This window comes from Pelophylax lessonae (genome assembly GCF_965119305.1).
Source record: "Pelophylax lessonae genome assembly, chromosome: 3".
NCBI lineage: Eukaryota > Metazoa > Chordata > Amphibia > Anura > Ranidae > Pelophylax > Pelophylax lessonae.
The window spans coordinates 601,195,141-601,214,619 of NC_138770.1; the positions used below are offsets into that span (position 1 = coordinate 601,195,141).

Here is a 19,479-nt window from a genome sequence, read left to right on the forward strand (position 1 = left end):
CCTAGTTCCAGTGTTGAACCAGAACAGAAACCTAGGAGGCCGATAACCTGTTTCAATTGTGGAGGGGTAGGGCATGTCAGAGGAGTATGTCCCAGTCCAGAGGAGGCTGCCTTCAAACACCGCAAGCCGGCGGAAAACTTCAGAGGGCTCCGGTGAAGGAGTCAACCGGGCGCCCAACAGTTTTAATGGACTCCAAGAGATCCCTTAAATTTAAGAGCCACAGTCAGGGAGTAAGGCCCTCTTTAAATGCCTCTCATTCCACGACTTGGGCCGATAAGAGGCGGGAAATCAATGCACACCAGGCCCAGGAGGAGATGAGGCCCGGTAGAAACTCAAAAAGGAAAGGAGTACGGGTGCAGGTAGCTGAGCCCGGCAGAAGGGCTACTCCAAAAGAATTTCCTGTCAAGCTAGTGGGGCCTTCCCCTGTAGTCTCAATCCAAGTGGAAGGAATTTATACAAAGGCTTTACTGGACACAGGAGCCCAGGTGACTCTCCTGTATAGGGATTTCTACGATAGACACCTCAAACATCTGCCCCTGCAGAGGCTGGAAGACCTGGAGATATGGGGTATTGGAACACAAAGTTTTCCCTATGACGGGTATTTGCCAATCAAATTAACTTTTGACCCCTCCTTGGCCGGCAAAGCTGAAACCTTCGATACTTTAGCAGTGGTATGCCCTCGCCCACCAGGGGCCAATAAGAGTTCCCTCATTATAGGGACCAACACTGACCTAGTCAGGCGATTGCTGACACAACTAGTCCAGGGACAGGATGCCCCAACTCTGAAAGTTCATCCCATGTTAAGGCAGGCCTATCAACGTCTAGGTCTGGAACAGAAGGCCCCTGCCGAAGGAGTTGGAAAGATCTGGAAGCTGGATAAAACAGAGAAGGTGTTGCAGCCGGGAGAGGTGACCTGCTTGAGGGCTTCTGTCAAGCTCACTTGGAAGCAGCCAGGCCCTTTCATGGTTCTTGAATCAGGCCCATCGGAGGCACAGAAAGGGATAGAAGTGATCCCCGAAGTGATCCCATTGAAGGCATTACAGAAAAGTCATGGGTAAGGTTTTGGTGAGTGTCAGAAATACTGCTACTACTCCGGTGAAGGTGCCGGCCAGGGTGCTGTTGGGCCAGGTGAACCCGGCCACCCCAGTTGCCCCATCAGATTTGAAGAGGGAAGACGGGGGCGAAATCACCATAGAGGAGCTCTGCTCTGGAAATACGGCCCTCCCACCGGAATGGAAGAAGAGAGCCAGGGCCCAACTGATTCGATGGAAAGAAATATTCTCTAGAGATGAATTCGATGTGGGGTGTGCAAAGAGTGCCACCCATAATATCCGTCTACATGAAGATAAACCCTTTCGGGAGAGAGTCCGACGGGTTCCCTTGGGTGACTTAGAAGATCTACGGGAGCAGTTGGGGGAACTCAAGAGAACAGGGATTATTCGAGAATCCAGGAGCCCGTACGCTTCTCCAATAGTGGTAGTCCGGAAGAAAACTGGGTCCCTGAGGCTCTGTATCGACTACCGAACACTGAACAGAAGGACTATTCCAGACCAGTATACCACCCCCCGGATTGAAGACGCTTTACAAAGTTTGTCAGGGGCCAAGTGGTTCAGTGTGATGGACTTGAAGAGCGGATACTACCAGATCCCCATGAACCCTGAGGATAGGGAGAAGACAGCCTTCATCACCCCCGTGGGGTTCTTTGAGTTTAACCGCATGCCTCAAGGGTTGTCAGGAGCCCCAGCCACCTTCCAAAGACTGATGGAGAGAACTGTTGGAGATATGAACCTGATAGAGGTACTGGTATACTTGGATGATATTATTGTGTTCGGCAGAACCCTAGAAGAGCATGAAGAGAGGTTGGAAAAGGTCCTAAAGAGGTTATATGAAGAAGGCCTGAAACTTTCTCCGGAGAAGTGCCAGTTTTACCAGTCCTCGGTCCATTACCTGGGTCACATTGTGTCTGCAGAAGGAGTGTCCACCGACCCAGAGAAGCTGGATGCTGTTACTTCCTGGCCGAGGCCCACAAATGTGACTGAGCTCCGATCATTCCTGGGTTTCTGCTCCTATTACAGGAGATTTGTGGAAGGGTTTGCCAAAATTGCCCGACCCCTCAATGAATTACTCAGAACCGAAGGGGAAGATGATGTTCCAGAACTAGTCAAACCAGTGAAACCCGCCATGGGGCCTAGAAAGCCCAAGGAATCTATTCAGGATCAGTGGACCTCGAAATGTGAGGAAGCCTTCATTCAGTTGAAGAAGAGCCTGACCACTGCCCCTGTGTTGGCCTACGCAGACCCCTCAAAACCCTACGAACTACATGTCGATGCCAGCAGAGATGGGCTAGGTGGGGTGTTGTACCAGGAGCATGACGGTCACCTGCGGCCCGTTGCTTATGTGAGCAGAAGTCTGATACCTTCCGAGAGGAATTACCCCACACACAAGCTGGAATTCCTGGCCTTGAAGTGGGCTGTAGTAGACAAACTGAAAGATTACTTATATGGAGCAGAATTCATAGTCAAAACGGATAATAATCCACTTACCTACCTGCTGACCACTGCCAAACTGGACGTTACAGGACATAGGTGGTTAGCCGCTCTCTCTAGCTTTATGTTCAGTTTAAAATACCGACCAGGTGTTGGGAATAGGGATGCAGACGCCCTCTCCAGAAGGTCTCATGCCCCCAACGATCCTACTGAAGAATGGGCTCACTTGACCTCAGAGGGAGTGCGCGCCCTATGTCAGGGAACGGAATTTCGATCCAGTGGAGGAGCAAGAGCCGAAGAGATTGGGGTCTCAGCTGCTGGAGTACCCAGGTGTTATTGCAGGGTGACCCAGGTTGAAGAAGGTTTGCCTAGGCTATCGAAAGGGGACTTGAGGAAGGAGCAGTTAAAAGACCCTTTGGGGAAACTTTTGCTGAAGGCCATAGAGACTCAGCGCCCTGAGCTGCTTCTAACAGACTCCCCTCGGGAAGCCCGATTGTTGCATAAAGAATGGGACCGGCTACAGATACGCCAAGGGGTGGTCTACCGAAGGGGCCCCTCTGATGATCTGGAAGAGAAGTGGCAACTGTTCCTACCAGCTAAATTCAGGGAAGGAGTCTTGGCTGCTCTCCATGACAATCATGGTCATCTGGGGCCTGAAAGGACTTTCCAACTTGTGAGAGACAGGTTTTACTGGCCCTGTATGCGGGGTGAAGTTGAAGGATACTGTCGTTCTTGTGCTCGCTGCATCCAGAGGAAAACTTTGCCACGTCAAGCAGCCCCAATGGGCCATCTGCAAAGTCAGGGGCCTATGGAACTGGTGTGCATTGATTTCCTTTGCCTGGAGCCTGACTTGAGTGGTCAAGGGAATGTCCTTGTGGTAACAGATCATTTCACCAGATACGCCCAGGTGTTTCCAACAAAAGACCAGAAAGCCACAACAGTGGCCAAAGTATTAGTGGAAAAGTTCTTTGTGCACTATGGTTTACCGCAACGCCTCCATTCAGATCAGGGAAGAGACTTTGAAAGCCGGCTGATTAAGAAGTTGCTAGACTTGTTAGGCATCCAAAAGACTAGGACTACTCCCTACCACCCACAAGGGGATGCTCAGCCTGAACGGTTTAACCGGACTCTTTTGAACATGTTGGGGACCTTGAGCTCAGAAAAGAAACAGCACTGGAGTAAACATGTAGCTGCCATCGTACATGCCTACAATAGTACTGTCAGTGATGTTACAGGATACTCCCCATACCGATTAATGTTCGGGCGGGAGGCTCGGCTGCCAGTGGACTTGGCTTTCGGCATATCACCTGATCACACCTCAGCAGCATCTCACAAGGGGTATGTGGACCGGTTGAGGAAGAGCCTAAAAACGGCCTACGAAAAAGCCCAAGTCTCATCTGATCAACGGGGGCTGAGAAATAAAAGAAACTTTGACCTGAAAGTTAGGATCCAGGATTTGCAGCCAGGGGATAAAGTGTTGTTGAGGAACTTGGGTATCCCTGGGAAACACAAGTTGGCTGACCGTTGGAAATCCCAGCCCTATGTCATCTGTAAGCAGCTGCCAAACCTTCCTGTGTATCAGATTAGGCCGGAAGGGAGAGTGGGCCCACTGAAGACTTGGCATAGGAACCACCTATTACCTCTCTCAGAAGCAGTTCGCCTACCTCCTGACCCAGTCTCACATGAAGTCCCTTCAACGTCTCAAGGGCACAGGCCAGTTACCAGATCTCAAACAGCATTTCCAGATGTGAGGGATGGAGATTCTCCAATTGAAGATCTGGAAGATGAAGAGGAGGTACCTGATTGGATGTGGTCATCTCAGTTACCAGAACCCACGACTGAGTACCTGTCTTCATCCGAACTGGTTGAAAGAGGAACCCTTCGGGCAGAAGCTCCTGAATTTGTGCCTTTCCACATGCTTACAGAAGAAGTAGCTGATGGTGAAGATCCTGAGGAGGAGGTTGCACCTTTCTCTGAAGAAGAATTAACTGCTTCTGAAACCCCAGAGTCCAATGCGTTGGGACTAGAGGAGGAAGCTCTTGAAGAATCCCCAAGAGCGGCTGGTTCCAGCACTTCTAAGATTGTGACTCCCAAAGAACAGAGGGAAAGAAGAGTCATTCACCCACCCAAAAGACTAACTTACGACCAATTGGGGAAATGCTCGGAAGAAGCTGTCCTTACTTCTAAGAGAACTCTTGATCAGCCTAGTTCTTCCACTGCAGATTTAGTGGAGGACAACCCTAGCTCACCCCCAGGCACATCTGTACAAGCCACTCAAGTTTCGGGGGTTTGTGAACAGAACCACCTTCTCTCCCCCAACAATTGGTGGGAGGTTCCGCTGTCGGCCCTGTGTTTTAATGTGCAGTTGTTGGGTTTGAACTCTGCTTCTGATAAGGGACATGGTTTACCGTTGTGCATGAGTTAATTGTTTTTTTTTCCAACGTATGTGACAGGATACATGCTGTCGTTATCTTTGGGGACCAAAGTTTCTAAAGTGGGGGGAGTGTGTAGCGGGCATCCTCCCATTTACAATTGTTCATTAGTAGACTGTATAACATTTTGAAGGAACTCGGCTCCATCTAGTGGCCAAACTGCCACACTGCAGCTTGGTGGTTTTCATCAGAAGTTTCTAGTGGCCAAACTGCCACACTGCAGCTTGGTGATGTTCATCAGATACTACGATACCCACAATTCAGTGGGAACACCAGGGTGCATTGCTTCACCGCACAGCCTTTTGGGGGAAGCTTTATAAAGGAAGGGAGGAGCCAGGCTCTCTCTCTTGTCTCCTGACACAACAGCTAGAAGGAAGCAAGTGCTGTGGGCTGATGCTGCGGACTAGGCCTGAAGCCTGAGCCTGAAGTGACGGAGTGGAAGCATTTCATCTGCAGTAAAGGAGCCTTCCCAGAGAACCCATTGATGCTCTGCAGAGACTGGTGTTGCCCACATCTAACCACAAGCGCGGCTGGTGACAGAAATCGGAGGTGGAGAGCTCGGGAAGAAAGAGGCCGTTTGGTGAGCAGGGCACATGCCCAAATCTGTTTCTCGCTTGGAAGAAAGTAACTTTAGCCGGTGCTAACTACACTTCAGATAGTACGCAGTACACTCAGCGGCCTAGTGCACCTTCCAGGAGACTAAGCATTTAAACACAAGTACATAAGGTGTCAGGGGCCTATATATGCACCACTAAGAAGATTAATACGCCCAATTACGCAGTAACATTGCGGGTGATTGTAACCTTTTTTTTTCCTCACCCCTTTTGACTATATATCCTTACTTTTGGATTACAAATAGCTTGTGCACCAACGATTGCTAGCGAAGATTCCAAACCAAAAGGAAGGAACTGTGTATGGGATTCAAATAGGTTCTGCCTACCTGATACAAGAGACTAGACGTGTGTAAAGTATAGCCTGAATTGGGTAAAAGAAAGCCTATGAGTTATCTTTTAGTTGCATAAGTATACAAAAATAGCTATCTTAATCATATTGTTTATTATTGTGTCAATAACTTTATCTTTCTTAGTTGACTCTTGTGATGTCTTTTGGAGTCAACTTGTACTTTAACTCTCAGTAAAGCTACTTTGGTTAAGCAAAAGTCTGTGTGTTGCACATTGTGTTACCCAGAGGGACTGCGGCTGGAGAAAGGTAACAAGTTATTATTACTTATTGGGGTGATATATCCTGAACTGTGTTCTCCTGTAGCCATTTGGTATTATAGTCCCATTTCGTGTCAGTTGTGCCTAGGGAGGGTTCGAGCCAATTTCAGGGGTTGGAAGGCAGGACGTAGACCCAATAATCTAATCAGCAGCTCCTGCGGGGGTGGTGCTACATAAAGGAAAATTGTACAAGAAGATTGTATAATGTATGGCCAGCCTTAATTGTTCTACCTCACTATGTAATGTTCTGTTTCTTGTGTAACATGGATATGTTTACCAATTGTTTTGCACTGTGTAGTATAGACTGTGTTGGGTCCAAGGTTGCCAACCCAATCCATACTTTTTGCAGTCTGCATCTCCTTAGGCATTCATGGACAGAAAGTTGGCAACCCTGGTTGGGTAATGGTGCCCCTTGGATAGCGAAGAGTTAATTGTGCTGCCAGCTTATCCCTTAGTGTTCATAAAAACCAGAAGAGGGAGGCTTGTGGTCTTTGGTCCGTGCATGGGAAGAGGAAGGGGAACTTGTGCTGACATGTAACTGGACATGGTGCCCCTGCACACCTTAGGTGGGAGCCCATTCAAGGTTCCTGAAAATTGACTTTTGTGCTTGCAATGGACTTGTTCTCACAAAAAAATGATATAAACCAGACCACTGGGCAGGGGGGTATCGAGAAGCAGGGGAAATGTACTGACTGTGGAGAATGTGAAGTCATGTAATGCTGTACATTTGGAGAACTAGTCCAGTAAAGAAAATTTAGTTGAGGAATAACTCTGCCTGGCCAAAAGTTTATTCTAGAAGTATATAGTGGTGCACTCACAGTGTATTAAAGGCATACCTTGGGGATAGTGAACATGCAGTAACATCTGGGTCCAGAAATGAGATGTCTACATGAGAGTGTGATTCTAAGGTAACCCTTGCTGAGATGACACAGCTATTAACTTTTGTGGTATGAAGACCTGGAGAACATAGCAGCCAGCTGTCCACTTACTGATTTAGCGTGGGGTGATAGGGGTCCTTGGTAGTGAAGGGATCTCTGTGTTGGATTCCTTTCCTAGCAGTCAGTACCCCCAAATTGGGTCAGAATGTGGAATGGAGGTCCTAGGGACCTGGCCTGGATGTCACGGAAGAGACAGGCCTTGAGGGGAATAAGCCCGATATTAACCAAGATGAGAAATAACAGGTGTATGTTAACAGAGTCAATAAAGGGGAGTGACGTGTCACAAGCTGCTGGGGCCCAAAGGCGATTCTGCAGCTCTGGCTCAGAAGCTACTGTACTAATGCACAAGGGATGCTTGCCCATGGTGTCTACAAAAGCCTTTGTTGAGAGAGAACAATATTCAAGATGTAAGCAGGGCGTCTTTAATATTGATTGGACCCTGGGCAAACATTTACTTGGGCCCTCTCAAATGCACTTATTAACTATTTGCAGGTAGTGCGGGCTCAAGAGGCAGCTGCTTTGGGCCCCACAACAATGACTGGGCCTGGGGCAGCTGCCCCTTTTGCCCTGTGTTAAAGACGGCCCTGGATGTAAGAGGAGTGCCACCTCAAGCGTTTTCCCACGATCTGACTGTCCTTGGCCTGCCTCTTTCATTCATTGGATTTCAGTTCCAGCAATAATGGACACTAAACCTCACATGTTTCCTAGAGCAGTATGCATGCAAATTTAGTCTGCCTAGGAACGACCACTCCTCCAAAGTGAAATCCACCCATCAAAGCTTTTTGAGATTTGCAAGATTCCACTCAAGCCTACTGCTTGCATCAGGGTTGAGAAGTACTGAGCCAGGGTGCGTCAATGTTTTCTGGAAGCTAGCACCCATCCAGCTTCTTCCACTTGCCATGTTCTGCCTGCTTTACATTGAGAAGCACAGAGACCCAGAAATGACATTACAGGATTTAAAATAGGGTATATAATAAAAATAAAACGTTTTTATTCAAAAAATATTGTTAGCATGCATATAAATGGGGAAAGGAGGAACCAGGAAAGGCAAAATATAAATAGAATCATTTTAAGCTTTAATTCTTTGTATAATTGTGTACCTACAATTTTTGAAGATACTGGTGTCATGGAGGAACGAGTTTAAAAGAAAAGTTTATTTTTTAAAATATTTTTGGCATCTCTAAACCTGGGAAAATAAAGCATGTATTGCCATTGGAGAAGGTAACAGGGGGCACTTAGAAGTAGCACATTTAGGAGGGATCAAAACGAAAGTGTTCTGCCAGATGTCAGGGATGGCATGCAATCCTACAAACTGAAGATTGCATCCCATTCCATCTATAAACCCCTTCCCTCTTCTAAAGGCTGCTGTGAGTTGTGTTGCACATGGCCAGCAGTGACTAGAAGGATAGAGTTACCCTGAAGAAGTCACGTGACCAGTGACATAACGTGTAGGAGGAGTCGAGTGACGTCAGCCTTGCTTGCTGCATCGCTCAGAAATTGTCAGCTGCACAGTGAAGCACAGGATTTTACATTTACATGTTCGTATGCTACTGCCATACTGTTCCAACAAAGGCTTTTATCCCCAATAAATGATTTTAAATGTATTACACTATGAGATCGCTTTTGTCTACATCGAGGAACACCCCCTAACCTAATGAGAGGAGGACCCCAAGGAAAATCCTTAAGGTGGACTGCCTTCTCTATCTAGCATTGCATTGTGAAGTGACGGCTTCCCTGTAAGGACTGATAGAGGCAATTTGGGGAGACTCTAGGATATCACCCCCCCCCCCTCGCATGAGGGGGTCATTTGGTTTTCATTCTGCACATATCTAATGTTCTTAAGGTGAGCGCCCATTGCACTCATAGGTGGATACAGGGTGGAGGTGGCTTTTTTGAGCACACTACAGCACAGAAGAATTATTATTAGAATCACCATATGTCACAAACTGGTAAAGTGGTGGGGTTTTCTGCGCTAATCAAAAATAACCAAACGAACAAATTATAGGAGTGAGCTGCTGCACAAAGGAATCACAGAAAAACCAACGTGATATAAATTTAAAAAATTTGCTGCGCTGCAATAAATCACCAAACTAAATGGGAATGTGTTAGTACATTAATAACATTTAAATAATAAATAGCATATGTGCATATGAAAAAATCTTATAAAGCAAGTACAAACTGTGCACGAAACAAATATATGAAAAGGGTGTATTAAATCCCAATGAAGTCCATAGCAATAAAGCACAGAGGTGGTGTTCAAGAAGATCAACAAAAAGGTCCCAGAGGTTAAATCCGTGTGACACTTTATGAGGATAGTGGAGACACCGATGTGTAGATCACCAGATATAAAACAAATGGCTGCTTACCAGAGCAAGTTGGTCTCTCAACCTAATGAGTCGACCAATTGAGCTTGTATGTAATACCAAGGTTAGCCACCGGATGTTTCCTTACAGACCCAGACACGACATTCACCTCGTATATCCAAAAAATAGAACTTATGCGTAATACCACAATAGGCCACAGGGTGTCTCCTTATGGACTCACACACGGTATCCACATCACGATATTGAAAGAAAAGATGTATACAGGGTCATAGCGTAACTCCATATGAGAAAGTTTATTTAAATAAAAGCAGGTAGTGCACTCACGTTTTTGTAGAACATCAAGGCATATAGTATGAAAACCAGGCTAAGAGCGAGCGAACATCTCTTGCGGTCTCAAAATCAATGGTAGCCGGCTGTTGGGGGCGTGGTCACATCACGACTGACTCACCCGACCGGTTTCGTCACACGTTTGACGTCATTTGTTTCGTGCACAGTTTGTTCTTGCTTTATAAGATTTTTTAATATGCACATATGTTATTTATTATTTAAATGCTATTAATGTACTAACACATTCCCATTTAGTTTGGTGATTTATTGCAGCGCAGCACATTTTTTGACTTTATATGTCACAAACTGACTTTTTTCCAATTATCTTTATTAGATTGATACGGATTACCAGGATTCCAGCTTATTTATGAAGATGTACATGTGTTATTCATGATATTTATGCATTCATCACATTTATATGGTTTTTTATTTGCCATCATCCATTTCACTAGTTTTGTTATTGATCACATATCTTACCCACCTTTCAATATATTTCTCATTATATTTAGAATAGCGCACCACCTTCATCACATTATTGTGCCCTCCTCTTCCTTTTGCTGTACACGGAGAATGTCAGTTGGGCATAATAAAATGCCTAGACGGCATGGGAGTGTGGCTGCCGTCAGGTTTTTATATCAATTTTTTATTCCGTTAGTTTAAAACATTTCGCCGCTATTAATTTTACATATCGGCATTTTGAATGGAGTTTTCGGGCGGGAAGCGCTCGGATTGGCGGATTCGTTTCAAATAAGGCGGGAAAGTCACGCGTCAGCCGGGCGGGAAACACGTGAGTCACGTGTTGATACGTCACGGACTCAGCCATATATAAAGGGCTGCGCGGTGTCGGGCTCCTCAGTGTCTCTGAGTCGTTTGGCGAGCTCGGAGCTATAATACTGAGCTTTAATACAGAGCTCGCCAGCCGCGGTAAGAGATGAAGACCCTCGTGAGAAGACTCCTGGAGAGAGCGGCGTCCGAAGGCGGCGAAGAGTGGCTGAAGAGGTGCCTCCAGATGTCCGGAGCGGAAGAAGAGGAGCTGGCGCCGGAGTCTCGTTCCGCGCCGGAGTTCCCGCCGCAGTCGCCACCGCCGGAGGTCCAGTCACCGCCGCCACCGCCGGGGGTCCAGCCGCCGTCGAGAGTCAAGCCGCCGGCAAGGGTCCAGAGGTCGTCGGAGTCGCAGCCGGCTTCCGAACTCCGTCTTCCGACGAGAGGCAAGTTGTTTTCGGGGGTCCAGCCGCCGCCGGAGTTCCAGCCGTCGCCGGAGTTCCTGCCGGAGGTTCGACCTTTTCCTGGAGACCAGCCGCCAAGTCAAGAGGTCGTCGGCCGGGTGTCAAGGGTGGCCGCCGGCGAGCGGCCTACACCCAGAAGAACACAGAGGAAGCCTCAGAGAAGCCTTCCATCGGAGCGGAGCAGAGCGAGGATGGAGACGGCATCCGGAACTTCGCTTCGTTTCCCGGAGGGAGAAGATACAAGCGGAGCGGGGCCCAGTCGGGGCCGGGAAGCGCTGGGGTCAAGAAAGGCCGGAGGACGGATCCGGAAGCGCCGGCAGGAGTTCTCCCCGTCGCCCATTCGGGGGAGGGAGGGGAGGGGGCGGCCTACTCGCCCCTCCCCCTCGGGTAGGTGTGCTTTCCTTCCTCCTGCAGACGGGGACTTCCGGGCCACGCCCCCACCGCCGGCGGAGGAGCAGGGGTTCAGACCTTCCAGGCTGAATCCAGGTACGGTTTTTAGTCAGGATCTCAGGAGCAGTCCAATAGCAGCAGCAGTAAGCAGGGACGGGCAATACCCACAGGCGGTAGCTGTAGAGAAGCAGCCAGGTGAGTTGGCTTCAGGTAACATTTTGGAACAAATTCTGCAATCATTGTCTAATATTTCTGAGTCTCTTAATAACAGCAATGCTTCGCTTATGTCTGTATGGTCTGATAATAGATCCAGTACTGTTAATCCAAATGTTAACCAGTTGTTGCCTTCTCCCTTGGTAAATGCTGCTTCTGTCCCTGAGTCTTGCTATAAGGAGGTTTTACCATGTGAAATGTCTCCACTTGGTTTTCACCTTTCGAGTTCAGTTAAAGAAAAGATCTGGAAGGGTGAATACCAGAGGCGTAACTAGATTTCTCAGGGCCCCAGTGCAAGAAATCACGAAGGGCCCCCCCCCCCCCCCCGAAAAAGCATTTTTTTTTTTTTGCAATATAACAAAGTAAAACATTTCTGTTTCTGGTGAGGGGTGTGGGATCAGGGGCGGTAATGGTGGTGGTGGGGGGGGGGGGTGTGGGATCAGGGGCAGTAATGGTGGTGGGGAGGGGTGTGGGATCAGGGGCGGTAATGGTGGTGAGGGGTGTGGGATCAGGGGCAGTAATGGTGGTGGGGAGGGATGTGGGATCAGGGGCGGTAATGGTGGTGGTGAGGGGTGTGGGATCAGGGGCGGTAATGGTGGTGGGGAGGGGTGTGGGATCAGGGGCAGTAATGGTGGTGGGGAGGGGTGTGGGATCAGGGGCAGTAAAGGTGGTGGGGAGGGATGTGGGATCAGGGGCGGTAATGGTGGTGGTGAGGGGTGTGGGATCAGGGGCGGTAATGGTGGTGGGGAGGGGAGTGGGATCAGGGGCGGTAATGGTGGTGGGGAGGGGTGTGGGATCAGGGGCGGTAATGGTGGTGGGGAGGGATGTGGGATCAGGGGCGGTAATGGTGGTGGGGAGGGGTGTGGGATCAGGGGCGGTAATGGTGGTGGTGGGGAGGGATGTGGGATCAGGGGCAGTAATGGTGGTGGGGAGGGGTGTGGGATCAGGGGCGGTAATGGTGGGGAGGGGTGTGGGATCAGGGGCGGTAATGGTGGTGGGGAGGGATGTGGGATCAGGGGCGGTAATGGTGGTGGGGAGGGGTGTGGGATCAGGGGCGGTAATGGTGGTGGTGGGGAGGGATGTGGGATCAGGGGCAGTAATGGTGGTGGGGAGGGGTGTGGGATCAGGGGCGGTAATGGTGGGGAGGGGTGTGGGATCAGGGGCAGTAATGGTGGTGGGGAGGGGTGTGGGATCAGGGGCGGTAATGGTGGGGAGGGGTGTGGGATCAGGGGCGGTAATGGTGGTGGGGAGGGGTGTGGGATCAGGGGCGGTAATGGTGGTGGGGAGGGGTGTGGGATCAGGGGCGGTAATGGTGGTGGGGAGGGGTGTGGGATCAGGGGCAGTAATGGTGGTGAGGGGTGTGTGATCAGGGGCGGTAATGGTGGTGGTGGGGAGGGGTGTGGGATCAGGGGCAGTAATGGTGGTGGGGAGGGGTGTGGGATCAGGGGCGGTAATGGTGGTGGGGAGGGGTGTGGGATCAGGGGCGGTAATGGTGGTGGGGAGGGGTGTGGGATCAGGGGCGGTAATGGTGGTGGGGAGGGATGTGGGATCAGGGGCGGTAATGGTGGTGGGGAGGGGTGTGGGATCAGGGGCGGTAATGGTGGTGGTGGGGAGGGATGTGGGATCAGGGGCAGTAATGGTGGTGGGGAGGGGTGTGGGATCAGGGGCGGTAATGGTGGGGAGGGGTGTGGGATCAGGGGCGGTAATGGTGGTGGGGAGGGGTGTGGGATCAGGGGCGGTAATAGTGGTGGGGAGGGGTGTGGGATCAGGGGCGGTAATGGTGGTGGTGGGGAGGGATGTGGGATCAGGGGCAGTAATGGTGGTGGGGAGGGGTGTGGGATCAGGGGCGGTAATGGTGGTGAGGGGTGTGGGATCAGGGGCAGTAATGGTGGTGGGGAGGGGTGTGGGATCAGGGGCGGTAATGGTGGTGGGGAGGGGTGTGGGATCAGGGGCGGTAATGGTGGTGGGGAGGGGTGTGGGATCAGGGGCGGTAATGGTGGTGGTGGGGAGGGGTGTGGGATCAGGGGCAGTAATGGTGGTGGGGAGGGGTGTGGGATCAGGGGCGGTAATGGTGGTGAGGGGTGTGGGATCAGGGGCAGTAATGGTGGTGGGGAGGGGTGTGGGATCAGGGGCGGTAATGGTGGGGAGGGGTGTGGGATCAGGGGCGGTAATGGTGGTGGGGAGGGATGTGGGATCAGGGGCGGTAATGGTGGTGGTGAGGGGTGTGGGATCAGGGGCGATAATGGTGGTGGGGAGGGGTGTGGGATCAGGGGCGGTAATGGTGGTGGTGAGGGGTGTGGGATCAGGGGCGGTAATGGTGGTGGGGAGGGATGTGGGATCAGGGGCGGTAATGGTGGTGGGGAGGGGTGTGGGATTAGGGGCGGTAATGGTGGTGAGGGGTGTGGGATCAGGGGCAGTAATGGTGGTGGTGAGGGGTGTGGGATCAGAGGTGGTGATGGTGGTGAAGGGGGGGTGAGATTAGTGGCGGCGATGGTGAGGGGGGTGGGTGGATGGTGGGGTGGGATCAATGGTGGTTATGAGAGGGGGTGATGGATTGGAGGGGGTGGGATCAATGGCAGTGGTGAAGGGTTGATGGTAGAGAGGGATCAGTGGGGGCAATGGTGGGGGGGTGGAGGAGGGGTGGGATGTGGTGTCACCACTACCTCTGTCTTACTGATCCCATCCCCCCACCACCGCAGATCTCATCCCTACACCCCCAAAAGCTCTGTTGTAGAGGATGAGATCTGTTCTGTGCCAGGCATGGGATGGGATCATTAAGAGGCAGTAAGCCAGCAAGGGTGGAGTTTGGGAAGGCAAGTTGAAGTTCACTTACGATTAGCAGTCAGTCACTCAGGCTCAGGCAGACACAGCATTGATCCCTTCACACTCGTCTGGCAGAGGGGAGAACTCCTCCTCCCCCTGCACTCTATTGGTGTCAGCTGGTCAGCTGACTTTCAGTGACTGTTCACCCCTCACTGCATCAGCCCTCTCTCGGATTGGAGGATAGGCAGAGCTGAGGGCGGTGCAGGCAGCACAGCAGCAGAATGCACAGAATGCAGGTACTCGTAGATTGCTTTACAGTACACTGACTCTGACTGCACACATGACATGCCTGTACAACGATCGGGGAAGGCGCAAGGCGGCATCCAGCCTAGTCTCTCACTCACTGAGCCACCACTAGCGATTAGCGATCATCAGGCGGACAGACGGGCCCCCTCACGCCGCGGCCGCTGTAAGAAAACAGGGGCTGGCGGGCCCCCCCTCAGGTAGCGGAACTCCAGGGCCCGGTCGCAACCGCGACCGCTGCGACCCTGATAGTTCCGCTACTGGTGAATACCTTGATCTGCTTTCTTTGCTACCAAATAGCAAAGAATTTTTAAATAAAGAGGATAAAAAGGTTGATGACTCAGATAGAAGACGCCCAGTTACCAGATCATTTTTCAATTGGTTACAGGCTTTCTGTACTCGTCAGTTATGGGTGAGAAAATATCCTGAAAGGTGTTCAGGCATGTTTCAACATATTGAACACATTCTGGAAGCATACAGAAATTTTGGTGGTTTGGGTTGGTTTCATTACGATGAATCATTCCGCCAAAAGATTTCTGTTTATCCTAATTTAAAGTGGGGCATGAAAGATGTGGGCTTATGGCTCAATTTAATTGCCCCATCCAGACCTGCTTTTCCCAAACCACAGGTTAGTGCATCCAGTCCCAATCCGGTGTATAAGAAAGGAGTATGCTTTGCGTACAACGAGTCGCAGTGTAAATGGCTCAACTCGTGTAGATACCGACACGAGTGTTCCTTTTGCGCCGGGCCACACCCGGTGGCAAAATGTTTTAAAAGAAGCACGAGTACACATACAGGAAGGGAATTCTCTAAGAGCGCGCACACCGGTGAGACTAGCAAACATGCTAACTTGGCTAACCCTATATCCAGACCAGGGGAAAGCGCAAACACTAATTAAAGGGTTTTCTCTGGGTTTTGATTTACCGGTTTTCACGGGTGATGGTTGCCAGGTAGTGAACAACTTAAGGTCTGTTATTCAGCACCCTGAGGTGGTAAAAGAAAAGATTTTGAAAGAAATTTCAGCCGGCAGAATTGCTGGGCCTTTTTTGACTCCGCCCTTTAAAAATTTTAGAATTTCCCCTTTGGGCTTGGTACCAAAGAAGGAACCTAACGCGTTTAGACTCATCCATCATCTGTCATTTCCGTCAGGCAATTCATTAAATGATGATATCGATATGTCTTTGGCATTGGTTCAATATGCAACTCTGGAGGACGCTGTACAGTTGGTTAAGAGGTTCGGGCATGAAGCACTGATGGCAAAGGCAGATATCCAATCGGCCTTCCGGCTGCTGCCTATTTCACCCAATTCTTATAATTCGCTAGGTTTTTGCTTTCAAGGTCTTTTCTTTTATGATATGTGTCTCCCCATGGGTTGTTCACTATCATGCTTTTATTTTGAAATGTTTTCAACTTTTCTCCATTGGGTGGTCAGCAAAGAGGCTGGTTTTGAGGGAATCGTCCATTATTTGGACGATTTCCTTTTTGTCGGTCCTGCAGGTCTACCGGTATGTTCCAATCTTCTGATTTTTTTTTCTGCTATCGCTGAATATTTTGGTATACCGTTAGCCAAGGAAAAAACGGTAAGTCCTTCTAAGGTGATTGATTTCTTGGGAGTCACCATAGACTCTAACCTTTTTCAATGCAGACTTCCCATGGCCAAGATAGAAAAATTGCAATCCTCCATTGCGTTATTTTTGAGAAGGAAAAAGGTCCTTTTAAAAGAGTTACAGTCTTTTTTAGGACTGTTGGCCTTTGCAACCAGGATTATGCCAATGGGTCGCATATTCTCTAGGAGATTGGCGCTGGCAATGTCTGGTTTCAAATCGCCATACTTGCATATACGTTTGACTACGGACCTTAAGGATGACCTGTTGGTCTGGTCCGTTTTTTTGGAAGATTACAATGGGAAATCTTTTTTCCAGGAAGATTTTTCATTGGCTGCAGATTTGCATTTATACACGGATGCGGCAGGGTCTTTGGGTTTTGCAGCTATTTTTAAAACACATTGGTGTTGCGGGGCTTGGCCTAAGTCCTGGGTTGCAAAGGAAGCGACAAAGAACATCGTCCTTTTGGAACTCTTTCCTGTAGTTGTGGCTTTAGAGCTTTGGGGTGATCAATTCTCTAATAGAAGGATTATCATTCATTCGGATAATAAAGGCGTGATATATGCGGTAAACTGCCTGTCATCTAAATCTCTTTTTGTCATAAAATTGCTTCGGCATCTGGTACTTTTGTGTCTGAGATTAAATATCTGGATTAAGGCGAATTTTGTCCCGGGGAAGCAGAACAATATTATTGACGCTTTATCTCGATTCCAGATTGACCGGTTCAGGAAGTTGTTGCCAGAGGCCGATGGGATTGGTCACCTGTGTCCGGGTCATCTCTGGGAGTTGATTTAAAGTTATTATCAGCAACGGTACAGAATTCTTTGGCTCCCAAAACATGGGCAGATTATATGGCCGCATGGCAGGGGTGGCTGAAGTTCAGTTTACACGCTGGGTTTTTACCATACTCGCCATGCGAGCAGTCAATTTTAGCTTTTTTATGCACACTCATGCATAAGCATTTTTCTTATAGCCATATTAACAAAACTTTAGCGGGAGTATCATTTTTCTTCAAATTACATAATTTACCTGCATGCAACAGTTATTTCCTGGTCAGGCAAGCTTTAAAGGGTTTCAAAAAATGTACTTTTATTCCTGATGGTCGCAGACCTATTTCGCCAGAGGTTTTGTCCAGATTATGCTCAGCCACAAAGGTGATCTGCTATTCGGACTACGAAGCATTGTTATTTAATGCAGCTTTTGTGTTAAGTTTTTTTGCGCTTCGTATTTCGGAATTGTTGCCTCCTAATAAATATAGTTATACAGGATTAAAACATGAGGTTGTAGTTTCTTCTGATAGAGTTTTTGTTTTCATCAGAAGGTCCAAAACGGACCAATTAGGTAAGGGTCATTGGCTCACTTTGAACGCTTGTGGCGACTCCGACATCTGTCCTTTATTGTCCATTAACAAATTTTTAGCAGTTAGACCTCCTATTGGTGGCAATTTTCTAATTCACTCTGATGGTTCTGCCCTTTCTAAATTTCAATTTTCCTCAGTCTTCAAGAGATGCATCTCTTTTCTAGGCCTAGCTACTTTTAAATTTTCCCACCATTCATTCCGTATAGGAGCTGCCACGGAAGCTGCTAAATTGGGCCTGGATGTGGAAATAATAAAGAAACTGGGTAGATGGGAGTCGGATAGTTTTAAGCTTTACATTCGTCCTAATCTATCTCTCTGATTCAGTCTGCAGATCTTACATCTGGATAGTTGGACATTCCTATGTATATTGGGCTCGGAAACGGGCAGAACGCAGAGTTTATACTTCCAATTTGTCATTTAAGATTGACGAAGTCCAGGTGCTATGGAAAGGCATTAGAGGGCTACAATGGGAAAACTTGCTTCAGCACATTTTGCGTTTATTAAAGTGTTGGCCGGTTCCTTCGGTTCTCATTATTCACCTGGGTGGAAATGACGTGGGTAGACGGAAAACGTTGGATTTATTACTTAATGTTAAATATGACCTGAAAAAACTGAGTGATATCCTTCCAGGGACTCAATTGGTTTTTTCAGAAATAATCTCGCGTTTTATCTGGACGTCCTCTAAGGAGGGTAAGCCTTTGGAGAAAATCAAGCGAAGATTGAATAAATCTTTGGAAAAATTTTTACCACTCATCGGGGGGTTTTCCTTCCGTCACGTTGAACTGGAGGGGGGGCTCCCTGGCCTCTACAGACAGGATGGGATACATTTGTCGGATGTCGGTCTAGACATTTTTAATCTAGACCTTCAGACTATGATTGAATTGTCCGCGGCTGTTGGGCGGGCCGGTGGCTTTCAGCAACCGGCTGTTGGGGGACTTGTTTGAAGTTTTAAAGTTTTAAAAAAAAAATTTGAATGGTCATCACTCGAGTCCTACGGCTGAGTGATATGGTTTTCTGAATTTAATTTATTAATATGTATGGATTATTTATTTATTTATATTTATTAATATTTATGATTATTTATTGGATGTTTTGCTAAAATTGTTTGCAATAATTTAAGAATTAAAACCAATAAATGTGCCGCGGCCAATTTTGTATCCATCCTTTTGTGTGGTCTATTAATTACTGAGTGGTCTGTTTTATTTTAGTTTTGGGTATTTATCAATATTTATTGACATGGCAGTCTACATTCCCTTGTCAGTTGGGCATAATAAAATGCCTTGACGGCATGGGAGTGTGGCTGCCGTCAGGTTTTTATATCAATTTTTTATTCCTTTAGTTTAAAACATTTCGCCGCTATTAATTTTACATATCAGCATTTTGAATGGAGTTTTCGGGCGGGAAGCGCTCGGATTGGCGGATTCGTTTCAAATAAGGCGGGAAAGTCACGCGTCAGCCGGGCGGGAAACACGTGAGTCACGTGTTGATACGTCACGGACTCAGCCATATATAAAGGGCTGCGCGGCGTCGGGCTCCTCAGTGTCTCTGAGTCGTCTGGCGAGCTCCCCACCCCCCCACCCTGTCGCTGGCACGTTTATGTGGTCTGTCACCCTTGGATCAAGGGGGGACTTGTTTGAAGTTTTAAAGTTTTAAAAAAAAAATTTGAATGGTCATCACTCGAGTCCTACGGCTGAGTGATATGGTTTTCTGGATTTAATTTATTAATATGTATGGATTATTTATTTATTTATATTTATTAATATTTATGATTATTTATTGGATGTTTTGCTAAAATTGTTTGCAATAATTTAAGAATTAAATCCAATAAATGTGCCGCGGCCAATTTTGTATCCATCCTTTTGTGTGGTCTATTAATTACTGAGTGTCTGTTTT

At 48.3% G+C, this 19,479-nt stretch overlaps 1 protein-coding gene across 1 annotated transcript in view; it reads left to right on the forward strand.

Annotated features, from left to right (window-relative positions):
* LOC309548929 (carbohydrate sulfotransferase 11-like) overlaps nucleotides 1-19,479 on the forward strand; it is a 54,403-nt gene that overhangs the window by 33,385 nt on the left and 1,539 nt on the right. The gene's annotated exons all lie outside the window — the stretch shown is intronic.